A 13,111-nucleotide genomic window follows, 5' to 3' on the forward strand; every position below is an offset into this window, starting at 1 on the left:
GGACGTTATAGTTAGAAATTTTCATTTAAAAAACCTTTGAAATTCACTGAAAAAAACATAGGTTTCAGGAACATTATAGTTAAAAATTACCATTTAAAAAACCTTAGAAATTCACTGAAAAAACCACAGGTTTCAGGGACATTATAGTTAGTTGGATATTTCACTTGTACAAAACCAGAGAAATTCGGCCGTGTAAGGTTTTTGAGCTAACTATAACTCACGCCCCCACAATGCACTGCTGATGACGTCACATATTACATCACTCATGACATGGTCAATGACAGCACTGATGACATCACCGATGACATCTCAAATGACATCACTGATGACATCATCCACGTGATCATCTGATGCACCTACTCACACCCTAATATAACCTTTGATACACCCACTCTAAAATCCGGACTACCATTCTCGAAACCATAGACACACCAATACCAGTTAGAACATACCCACTCACTGATTCATATGTCTACACACATCCACTCACTCACCCATACAGTCAGTCATACACGCAGTCACTCATCAATACAGCCTCCGATATATGCACTCATACACCCATACAAACAATCACACACCGTCACTCACCCATAGAGTTACTCACACACCTAGTCAGACATGCAAAGAATCAATCACACTCCCATTTACTCACCTATACAGTTATACACACATCACCTCACTTATTCATACAGAAACTACTTACTCTCTCATACAATCACTGACACAAGCACACACTCATCCATACAGACACTCTCACAATCACTCAGTCTCACATATAGTCAGTTATATACTCCAAAACTCAAATATTCTGCTTTTCACATATGTAGTTACTCACACATATACCACTGAAACATCCATTCACTCACCCACACGGCCAAATGCATACTCACTCACCCATACATACCCTCGCAGATGCACTCATGAACCTATACACCCACTGAATCACCCACTCACACATCCATGCGGGGAGTTACAACCCCTCAACCACCCACACAGACACTCAATCACCCATACAGGTACTTAGGCAACCAATCATTAACCCATATAGACACTCATGTAGCTACTGACCAACTCATGCAGCGACGTACACAGCAACTGACAGACTGATACAGACAGTCACACAGATTAGTCATTCACCCATGCATTCACTAAGACACATTTAATCACTAACTTATACAGTCAGTCACATACCCACTAAATCATCCATTCAGACACTCATACACCCACTCCTTCTTTAATACACCTTGGCGTATATATATATAAAACATACTAAAACTTTTCAGAAACACTCAGTCACTAGATTATGTCATCACTGATGTCATTTGAGATGTCATCAGTGATGTCACTGACCATGTCATGAGTGATTTAATATGTGGCGTCATCAACAGTGCATTGCGGGGGGGGCAAGTTATAGTTAGCTCAACTAACTATAACGGGCAAATTTCCCTGGGTTTGTATGAGTGAAATATCCCACAAACTATAACGTCACTGAAACTTGTGTTTTTTTTGTGTGAAATTCTAAGGTTTTCTAAATGCTAATTTCTAAATATAACGTCCATGAAACCAATGTTTTTTTCAGAGAATATATATATATATATATATATATATTTCAAAGAAGCACAAAGGCGTTCCCCAGTTACCGGAGCTTCAGGCGCCCGCTTCCATTTGCCCAACGTTTCGGCGTGATGCCTTGTTCACGGACTGGAAACACAAGCGCCCAGGTGCGCTTGGGTATGCTTTTGAAATAGTGCAGCACGTGACTGTGATTGTCAAACTACTACTCCCATAGTGCTGTGCATGTTGATATAATACACGGTGAAAATTACAAAGTTCTTAATCCTTGGTGGTAATATTTCTTTGCACAAGCACGATGTTAAGGTGGAAATATTTTCTTACACAGTCAGGTAAGGGTGATTACGCCGCTGTTTCTCAAGTAAATGTTAAAAATTTGAAAAGGCATCTTCAAATTACACGATCTTGACAGCCTGTGATGCTGCCAGAATCCCTTACACGCACCAACCTTGTTCGCTTCAGTGGCGATCCTTTGGAGGCTGGGAGGTGCGAGTGAGCCTAGCTCCTCAATTAACATTTCAAAGAAGCACAAAGGCGTTCCCCAGTTACCGGAGCTTCTGGCCCTTCGGGGCAGCCTCACAGATGGGCATGGGGAAGCCCATTACTTTCTCTCAGTCGAAAACACACAAGGTGAGGCCCAATACAATTGAAGTGCTTTTATTTCAAAATTTTCAGGCGCCCGCTTCCATTTGCCCAACGTTTCGGCGTGATGCCTTGTTCACGGACTGGAAACACAAGCGCCCAGGTGCGCTTGGGTATCTTTGAAATAGTGCAGCACGTGACTGTGATTGTCAAACTACTACTCCCATAGTGCTGTGCATGTTGATATAATACACGGTGAAAATTACAAAGTTCTTAATCCTTGGTGGTAATATTTCTTTGCACAAGCACGATGTTAAGGTGGAAATATTTTCTTACACAGTCAGGTAAGGGTGATTACGCCGCTGTTTCTCAAGTAAATGTTAAAAATTTGAAAAGGCATCTTCAAATTGCACGATCTTGACAGCCTGTGATGCTGCCAGAATCCCTTCCACGCACCAACCTTGTTTGCTTCAGTGGCGATCCTTTGTAGGCTGGGAGGTGCAAGTGAGCCTAGCTCCTCAATTAACATTTCAAAGAAGCACAAAGGCGTTCCCCAGTTACCGGAGCTTCTGGCCCTTCAGGGCGGCCTCACAGATGGGCATGGGGAAGCCCATTACTTTCTCTCAGTCGAAAACACACAAGGTGAGGCCCAATACAATTGAAGTGCTTTTATTTCAAAATTTTCAGGCGCCCGCTTCCATTTGCCCAACGTTTCGGCGTGATGCCTTGTTCACGGACTGGAAACACAAGCGCCCAGGTGCGCTTGGGTATGCTTTTGAAATAGTGCAGCACGTGACTGTGATTGTCAAACTACTACTCCCATAGTGCTGTGCATGTTGATATAATACACAGTGAAAATTACAAAGTTCCTAATCCTTGGTGGTAATATTTCTTTGCACAAGCACGATGTTAAGGTGGAAATATTTTCTTACACTGTCAGGTAAGGGTGATTACGCCGCTGTTTCTCAAGTAAATGTTAAAAATTTGAAAAGGCATCTTCAAATTGCACGATCTTGACAGCCTGTGATGCTGCCAGAATCCCTTCCACGCACCAACCTTGTTTGCTTCAGTGGCGATCCTTTGTAGGCTGGGAGGTGCGAGTGAGCCTAGCTCCTCAATTAACATTTCAAAGAAGCACAAAGGCGTTCCCCAATTACCGGAGCTTCTGGCCCTTCGGGGCGGCCTCACAGATGGGCATGGGGAAGCCCATTACTTTCTCTCAGTCGAAAACACACAAGGTGAGGCCCAATACAATTGAAGTGCTTTTATTTCAAAATTTTCAGGCGCCCGCTTCCATTTGCCCAACGTTTCGGTGTGATGCCTTGTTCACGGACTGGAAACACAAGCGCCCAGGTGCGCTTGGGTATGCTTTTGAAATAGTGCAGCACGTGACTGTGATTGTCAAACTACTACTCCCATAGTGCTGTGTATGTTGATATAATACACGGTGAAAATTACAAAGTTCTTAATCCTTGGTGGTAATATTTCTTTGCACAAGCACGATGTTAAGGTGGACATATTTTCTTACACAGTCAGGTAAGGGTGATTACGCCGCTGTTTCTCAAGTAAATGTTAAAAATTTGAAAGGGCATCTTCAAATTGCACGATCTTGACAGCCTGTGATGCTGCCAGAATCCCTTCCATGCACCAACCTTGTTTGCTTCAGTGGCGATCCTTTGTAGGCTGGTAGGTATATATATATACATATTCACTGAAAAAAACATGGGTTTCACACACGTTATAGTTAGGAATTAGCATTTAAAAAACCTTAGAAATTCAATGAAAAAACCAAAGGTTTCACACATGTTATAGTTAGCTGGACATTTCACTCGTAAAAAACCAATGAAATTCCCCCGTTATAGTTAGTTCAGCTAACTATAACTCGCGCGCCCGCAATGCACTACTAATGACGTCACATATTACATCACTCATGACATGGTCACTGACATCACTCATGACATCACTGATGACATCTCAAATGACATCACTGATGACATCACTGATGACATCATCCTTGTGATAGAGTGGCAGACCTCCTCTCACCCTAATATAACCTTTGATACACACATTCAAAAATAGAGACTAAAATTTTCAAAACAATGGACATACCAATACCAGTTACAACAACCTCTTCAGTAATTCTAAGATCCACATACACATCCACCCATTCACCAACAGTCCTATACAGTCACTCATACATGTACTCACTCATCATATGTACTCATACACCTATACATCCTGTTACACAATGCCACTCATCCATAGAGTTACTCACACACATAGTCACTCATGCTAATAAAGATTCAAACATACATTTACTTGCATATACAGTTATACACACACCACCACACTTACTTCTACAGAAACTTACACATACTTAGTCTTTAAAACAATCACTTATAGAAACACATACTTATTCATACAGGAACTCTTTCAATCTCTCACTCTCACATATACTCACTTATATACACCAATAGTCACATATACTAGTTTAATAGATATGTAGTTACTGATAAAGACACTATTGAGACAGTCATTCACTCACTAACACACCCATACACACACTCATCCACCCATACAGTCCTGCACACATGCTGTCTTCAAAACATACAAAGAGTGAGTCACTCATTCATGCACCTATGCACTACGTAATACCCCCCACCGAACCATACAGACACTCAGACTGATACTCAAAAAAACAACTAATAACCTATATAGACACCCATGAAGCTAATCACCAACCCATGCAGCCACTTATACACAAAGTGAGAGACTGATACAGATATTTTCATATTTAAACATTACTCAGTAAGCCATGTATTCACTATGATACACTTAATCAGTCAGTTACACAATAAATTTTTCAAAAACAAAGCATCCATTTAGACACTTATATACCCATTTATTCTTCCATTGACCTTGAGATATACATATATAAAACATATTTAATTTTCAGAAAAACACACATTCACTGGATGATGTCATCAGTGATGTCATCAGTGATGTCATTTGAGATGTCATCAGTGATGTCATGAGTGATGTCAGTGACCATGTCATGAGTGATGTAATATGTGACGTCATCAGTAGTGCATTGCGGGCACGCGAGTTATAGTTAGCTGAACTAACTATAACGGGGGAATTTCATTGGTTTTTTACGAGTGAAATGTCCAGCTAACTATAACATGTGTGAAACCTTTGGTTTTTTCATTGAATTTCTAAGGTTTTTTAAATGCTAATTCCTAACTATAACGTGTGTGAAACCCATGGTTTTTTCAGTGAATTTGCAAGGTTTTTTAAATGCTAATTCTTATTTTTTTTTCTTCTATTTTTTTAACATATTTTTATTTTTATTTTCTATCCTTTTTTAAAGACTATGGTTAAATTTTAAAAATTCTACAATATATTTTTATTTTTACCATTTTTTTTAAACTAAACAGGTAAGATTTATTAGTATAACATAGTGGGTTTTTTTTCCCCTTTTTTTATTATTTTTTTAACGTGCGCGTACGGTAAGCGCACGTCTTGCTTTTATAACGTTAGATTTCTACGCTGTTTGCGTTCATTTACGCACTTTGCGTAGACGTACGTCACGCGCGCGCAGCGCGTAACGCGTACGCTGCACGCGCATGTTACGCGGAAGTGAAGGGGCGTGCCTGTTTTGCGCATGCGCGCGTGCGCGTGTCTTTTTTACGCGCATGCGTACTTTTGCCGTAAGCGCTCCGTAAGCGTAACGTAAGCGTAACGTACACGCACGGTGGGTCATGTGATCAAGAAACACAACTTTTGATTGGTTGAAACTACTTTCAGTTCTAGAACTCTCCTACACCACACCCATTCCCCTCATTTCTGCTTGTGATCCCTTAGGAGAAGGAGCTGAGTTGTCTTTGTGATACGATGGCAGAACAGCAGAACTCTTCTGAGAGTGAGGCTAGCAGCACTACCGTGAGGCAGAGAAGGAGGAAACAAAAGAGCTCTTTCATATGGGAGTATTTTTCTTTTCCAGAGGGCAAGAAAAAGGTAAATGCACCCTTAGTGACTTGTAAGCTTTGTGGCCGTGTACTTTCAAGAGGGAATCCCAACAAGAAGTATTCCTTCGGGAATCACACCATGTTAAGACACCTTCAAGATGTACACGGTAGGACATATGCTCGACATACTGAAGGTAACCCTTCAGTAAGTCAACCAAGCACATCCACAGCAGCTCAGCCTGGTCCATCATCTGCAAGGCCGAGTCCATCTTCGGCAGGTCAGCTGAGCCCTTCATCTGTGGGGGGAGCATCTCCTTTTTCTCGTCCTCTGGAAACCAACCATCGGTTTGCCAGGGTTTTAATTCGGTGCGCCACTTGTCATGATCTAATTTGTCATAGGGAGACCAGTGTTGCCCTAGTGAACAATTTAATAGATCAGCACATTTGTCGTACCGACTAATATTCCCATTCTTTCTTTCCTCTGTCCCTGCATGAACACAACGGCTCTTTTAAGAGCCAACCTTACCTTTCAACTTTTTTTTATATATTTTTTTAAACATTTTTTTATTTATTTTTTACCGTACGGTACGCGTAATTTTTTTTTTTTTTTTAAAAACACTAAAAATCAATTATCACATTACAAGGTCCTTGAGAGACTACAATGATAAACTGAAAATGTGATTGTGGAGAAGTGGAAAAAAGGGACCATGAAATTTCTCACTTACCATACCCACTCAAAAAATTATTTATTAATTAAAATTTAATTTTTATTGCTTTAAAAATGGTTCAAGTTTTCGAAAATTTTCTATCTCAATCTGAAAAAAAAGAAAAAAGTATTAATATTTAATAAAACATTTTATAATACAGTACACATATTTACATATTTTCCCCCAAAAATGTTTTGCCTTTTTTTTGCTGTTTTCAGAATGTATTGCATTTCACTATAAATTGTGAAAGCAATTGCATTCATCATTTAACAGCGGGCAAAAAAAAAATAACAATCTCAAAGATTGTTTTAAAAAAGCCCAGAATCTCTTCTCACTTAAACATAACATTATAGAAATCCATAATATTCTAAAAAAATATCATCTAATATCAATACTTATTTCTTTAAAATACCGTCTGACATTTTTGTTTCAGAAGTATAATCACAAAAATATATCTCAAATAACTCCACAATACATCTGGTTCCATTTCCTTTAGGCCAAATAGTAATTTTAAAATTCTTTTTTGATTAAATTCCCAATGTTATTCCAATAAAATTCCAAAATTTAAATTGTACAGATCTCACCGATTCTCTGTAACATTTTGGTTTCCGAAAGATTAATCAATAATTAAATAAGTCCACAATACAATTGTTTACCTTTCCTCATGGCCAAATAGTAATTTTAAAAATCTTTTTTGAATACATTTCCAATGGTAATCCAATAACATTCCAAAATTTAAATTGTGCAGATGTTACCGATTTTCTCTAAATTTTTGGTTTTCGAAAGTTTCATTAAAAATTTAAAAAGTCCACATTACAATTGGTTACCTTTCCCTTAGGCCAAATGATAATTTGAAAAATCTTTTTTTTTGAAAATTCCAATGCTAATCCAAAAAAATAGTAAAATTGTTTTGTACAGATCTTGCCAAGTCTCTCTAAAATTTTGGTTTCAGGAAGATTAGATAGGAATTTGCTAAATCAAAAGGCAAACGTTGCTTGAAAATCAATTTTGAATCATTACACAGTGTCCAGCCTTTTTCACATTTAAGATAAACTGTGTAATGTCCAGAAGTAACAGTAGGTCCTTCATGGAAAATTATTGTAACTGTTACAAAAGTTTTTCCTGAAATTGATTATTGCTGTCCTGTAAACTTCTTTATTAAAGTATCCAATTTTGAACCATCAGCTTTACATCGTTGCATCATTAAAATTACATACTGTCCGTATTCCTTTAAAATTAACGTTGAAAACATTTCAGATTGACACTCACCGCATTCCATGCTATGATTAGCATCTTTAACTAATTTAGCAAAAGTGACTGTTTTACTTTCTGGCAATGTTAAATAAATAAACCTTTCAGAATCAACATTAGAGCCACATGTATTGTAACAGTTTTCACAACTATGTTCCCATTTATAAGAGACACCAAACATATTTTCAATGGGAACCCCTTCTTCTTCCAGTACCTGAAGAAAAAACATCAAGAATTCCTGTGCGTCTTGCTGTACATTTTGAGAAAACTGTTTTCGTCCTGAACATACATCTAAAAGTTTTCTAATTTCAGTAGCACTTTCTATTTGAGTTTTATCATTACTCAGCTTTTGAAAAAGGAGACTCAACTCAGAACAGAATCTTTTTCTCTGATTTACTATTATCTGCTCTTGCACACTTTCCAGATAAAATGCAACATTCAGCACTACATTAGCGTAGCAGTTGACACCAGAGCTATTTTCAAAATGACATCCTACAACCTCTTCTTCATTTTCCTTTTTCTTTTTGCTTGCAATTACATCACTCCTCTTTTTTTTCCTCCTCTCTACATCTTCATTACAGATATTCTCATTTCTCCTTTTACGAGAAACTACACGTTTCTCCAACACAGAATACTGACCTAAATGAGGAGCATAGGTTCTTCTTAATCTATTATACTCCTTTACACAATTTGTATCAGCACTAACTTTTGAGTCATCAAAGTCTATCATGAATAAACCAGATAATGTTTTCACTCGTGACAAAGCTACATAAGCCATACCTTCTTTGAACACAGTTGAACCAATGTTCACAAAAGCACAATCTACAGTCAATCCTTGAGACTTGTGAATAGTTACAGCATATGCTAGAGAAAACGGAAACTGCTTCCTACGTACATATAAGTCTTTCACAAGCATGAAACGAACTGAACAATGACAAATGTCTTTAACTTCTTCTATCTGATCAAATTTTATTTTTAAACATTCAATTCCATCTTTTTTCTGATAATTAATAAAACCCACAACTCTTCCCATAGCTCAATTAACTAAACCTTTTTCAACATCCAAATTTCTCCTTAAAAATACTCTACAGTTCATGCAAACATATAGATTTTTTTCTAATCCAGCTGTTTTGGAAATGTTCTTCTCTAGTGAATCCAATTTATTTTTCAGTGTGCCTGTTAATGTGATAGTAATTCTTCCATCCTCAATTTTGTCCACTGCTTCCAATTTCCTGATATCTTCCTTTTCCAATTTTAAAAGCTCCTCATTGAATATTCAGCATTCACGTAGAGTTGGCATTAAGCAGATGACACTTTTCTTTTCTGCAATGTTCTTGTATATCTTCTCTGCAACTATTTCTTCCTTTGGAAATAAATTATGTAGCAGCCGACTCTGTAATGCTTTTTTGCCAACTTCTGTGAGTAGTCCAATTCTGATATCTTTCAGAATACTTCCATATTCTTCATCGTTTGCTTGCCTCATATTAGTAGTAAGTTCCTTGTACTCAAAGAAGGACCAAATATTTGCAATACCGATGCTTCCCAATGACTTCTTTGTGTCTTCATGTGTCACAGTATTAAACACTGGTTGTCCTTTAACTGGAGTAAGTTGTAGAAGATCCCCAAAAACTATGACATGTTTTCCACCAAATAACACGTCATAGTCTGTCCTTAGAATTTGCTGCATTCTTAAATGCACAAAGGCAAGCATTAAGTTTGATACCATGCTCACCTCATCAATAATGAGAACTTGCATCTTCTTCAATACTCTTGAAACTTCCAAGCATGCTTCTCCAGTTAGCTTGTTGTATTGTATTTTGTTCTCATGCTCCACTGGTAACATTAGCAAACGATGTAAGGTGATTCCTTTTATGTTATATGCTGCTAACCCAGTTGGAGCAGTAACCACACAAGACAAAGTAGAATCCGTTTTTTGCTGTAGGTAGCTTCTGATGACTTTTATTAAGAAACTTTTTCCAGTTCCAGCTTGTCCGCTTACATACATCCTGATTGGATGAAATGATGTGCATGAGCACTCTTTTTTTTCATGTAGAAATCCGTGATCAATTTTGCTTCTGATCTCTTCATAAATTTGTTGCTGCTCTTCATTCAGTTGTCTTTCCAAATTTTGTAAGTCTATAAATTCTTCTTGAGCTTGATTCATAGCCGTTTCCACTTCATTCATGGCTATTGATGCTTCATTTTCAACGATTGGTTGTCCTAGGGGATCTTGACTGAGTGTTCCTGAACTTTGGCTGTCTTGAGAACTGTCTCTAGATACTTCAGCTGCAATTGTAGTTTCCTGTTCAATTTCTTCATTTAACATTTGCAGATAATTTGAGAATGGACTGCATTGTATGCTGTCTTTGCAAGCATTAAAAGAATCTTCATAGCTTTGAAGTTCTCCCAGTAGTTCATCCTCTGTACGCCATGGTTTAAACAGCTGTAAAAGAGCCAAGTAGTAAAATTCCTTTTTGTCAGTAGTGTCGCAACTCAGCTTCCTGTGATTTATCAAACTTCCTTTTGTTTGCTTCACCAAACATCCTTCCTCACCAATGACTTTATATTTTCCATTGTTGATGTCTTCTGCGGCTTTCCGTGAATAAATGTAGTTCTGCAGCAATTCATAGAGACACATGTTCTCCAGATGATGACTTCTTTTTGGATAATATGTGTCCAACATGTTTGATTTCAAAGTATCTGTACTTTCTGGGTCATTCTCGGCCAAATATTCAATTTCTCCAACAGATTTCAGTACTCGATTTCTCATTGCTGCAAGGCCTAAACTTGCCCAAATTATTCTTCTTGATTTCGAGTAGAGACTTGCAGAAGATAACCTATCTGAACATTCGTAGGATCCAATTTCTCGATGCGATAACATCTTTAAACTGAAACTGTACAGCTTCTTACTGACAGTCTTCTCGTGAGAAATCTCTTCCCACATTTCTTTCAATTCAGTTTTTTCAGATTTAGTAATGTAAGACGTTACATATCGAGCAACAGCAATGGAATTGTCAGCTACATACTGTATATCCATGTTAGCATTCCACATGGATAAAATGACTGGGTTGTAGTCATTTATATTTTTTGATTCTTCTTTTCTTTTAAGGTTGTAGGTATTCTTAGGTGATTTTCTTGTGATTGTATGTCTCACAGATGACATAAAACTGTTTACTCTTCCATTTGAAAGAACAGGTCTAGGAAATCCAAATCGACATTTAGTGTAGTATTTATCTTTGCTCTTGTATTTCCGTCGACAGTATTTTCCACACCGATGACTTTGGAAACGTAAAACTTGCTCCTTTAACTTTTTCTCTTCTGTGCTTTTTGGTATAGCACATGTTGCATATTCTTCAATGTAAGATAACACTGCTTCATCAGTATCTGTTCCAAACTTTGGGGCATCCTTGATCCACAACAGCATATGAATATGAGGAGCACCTCTTGCCTGGTACTCTTTTCTCCAAAAGAAATCCACTACTTCTCCAAGGGGTGGATTTTTTTTATTGCAGATGAAGGACATCATAGCCTCAAATCTATGATTGAAATATCTGCAAACATTAACCGGATCCAATGAGCACAGTTCTGCTGTCTTGTATTCAATATTTTTAATGTTTGAATTTGCCTCTCGTAGAAAATCCAGTAAATCATCCCAAGCGTACTCAGCACAGCTTAGGGTAAGGAACCATGTTGGTGTTCCTAAATTCCGTAACATGCATTTTAATTCACCATGGCGTCGGTACCAATATTCATTTGTCCCACGCTGACAAGCCATCAGATTGATCAGTTGTGTTTCCAAATGATCATCTCGGTGCTGCACTTTCTCCATAAAATCCTTAGCAGACACATTTTGTAAATGTACTCCACTTTTTAAAATGTGATTTACTGCATAAGATAGTGCAGACAAGTCGCTTTCAAATAAAAGATGGAACAAATAAGGAATACTTTGTCGAAATCTGGGATCTTCTGCATATAGTCTTGTAGTCCGATACTCAGAAGCTGGAATCTGTTCTGGACGTTCATCGTATCGTCCTCCTTTTCCTTTAGGAAACAGCTGGGGAAAACATCGAGCTTCCAAGCTCTCCTCCCATACACTCACGGGAGTTCCTTTTGCTTTCTTCATCTGAAACAGATCAATATTGTCTCCCAAAACTTCTTTTGAATGTAGAGGATGTATGCTAAAATGTTCATAAATTTCTTCTTCCTTTGACTTGTCCACTTTTTCAATTTGTCCAGTGGTGTTTCTGTGTCTTCTTGTAAATCTTCTTCTTCTTCTTCTATATAAATTGATTCATACCATTTGTTATTCCTTTTCAAATACAAATTTGCTCTTTGTACTTTCCGTACATCTACCAGCTCCTGCCAAATCTTCTTATTCTTTGTAGGTACACCATTAACCAGAATAACTAATGGTTCAGTTTCCAAAGTATCTGCATCAATAGTTTCCATATTTTTTTTCAAATCCAAGGGCAAATACACCACTCTACCTTTTAAACCTCTCAGTAAATCTGAAGGAGGTAATTTACCAGTTTTGGGCTCCATACGTACTATGGTCTGGAACGGATGAACACATTGAATAAGTATAGACTCATATGTATTTAATTCAGAAAGTTCGGCAGGAATAGCATCCAATTCTAAATTATTATGTACAGCTCTGGTTGGCATTCTATTTTCCTCTAACTTGTTGTAACAGTATTTACAAATACGCTGATCTTCACCCAATTCAAAACAATTTTCAAGAAATATATATGTGGCAAAATCCTTCCACTTATAATTATCTTCATTTTCACTCTTTCTGTAGAGATCAACATTCCTAGTTTGTTTTCTATAATGAGTTCTGCGGCAACAAATACAAGTTATATTTGGTCTTTCATTAGAGATTATTGCAAATTTTGTTATGTGATCATTAAATGTTTTACTTACAGAGGGTTCTACATTCTCTTCCACTTCTTCCTCATTTACTGTGTCCTTTTCTGCACTGTCTTGTTCAGGACCAAAGTAACAAAACTGAATTTCATCAACAACCTTCTC

This window comes from Triturus cristatus, chromosome 5_1 (assembly GCF_964204655.1).
Source record: "Triturus cristatus chromosome 5_1, aTriCri1.1, whole genome shotgun sequence".
In the NCBI taxonomy this organism is placed as follows: domain Eukaryota; kingdom Metazoa; phylum Chordata; class Amphibia; order Caudata; family Salamandridae; genus Triturus; species Triturus cristatus.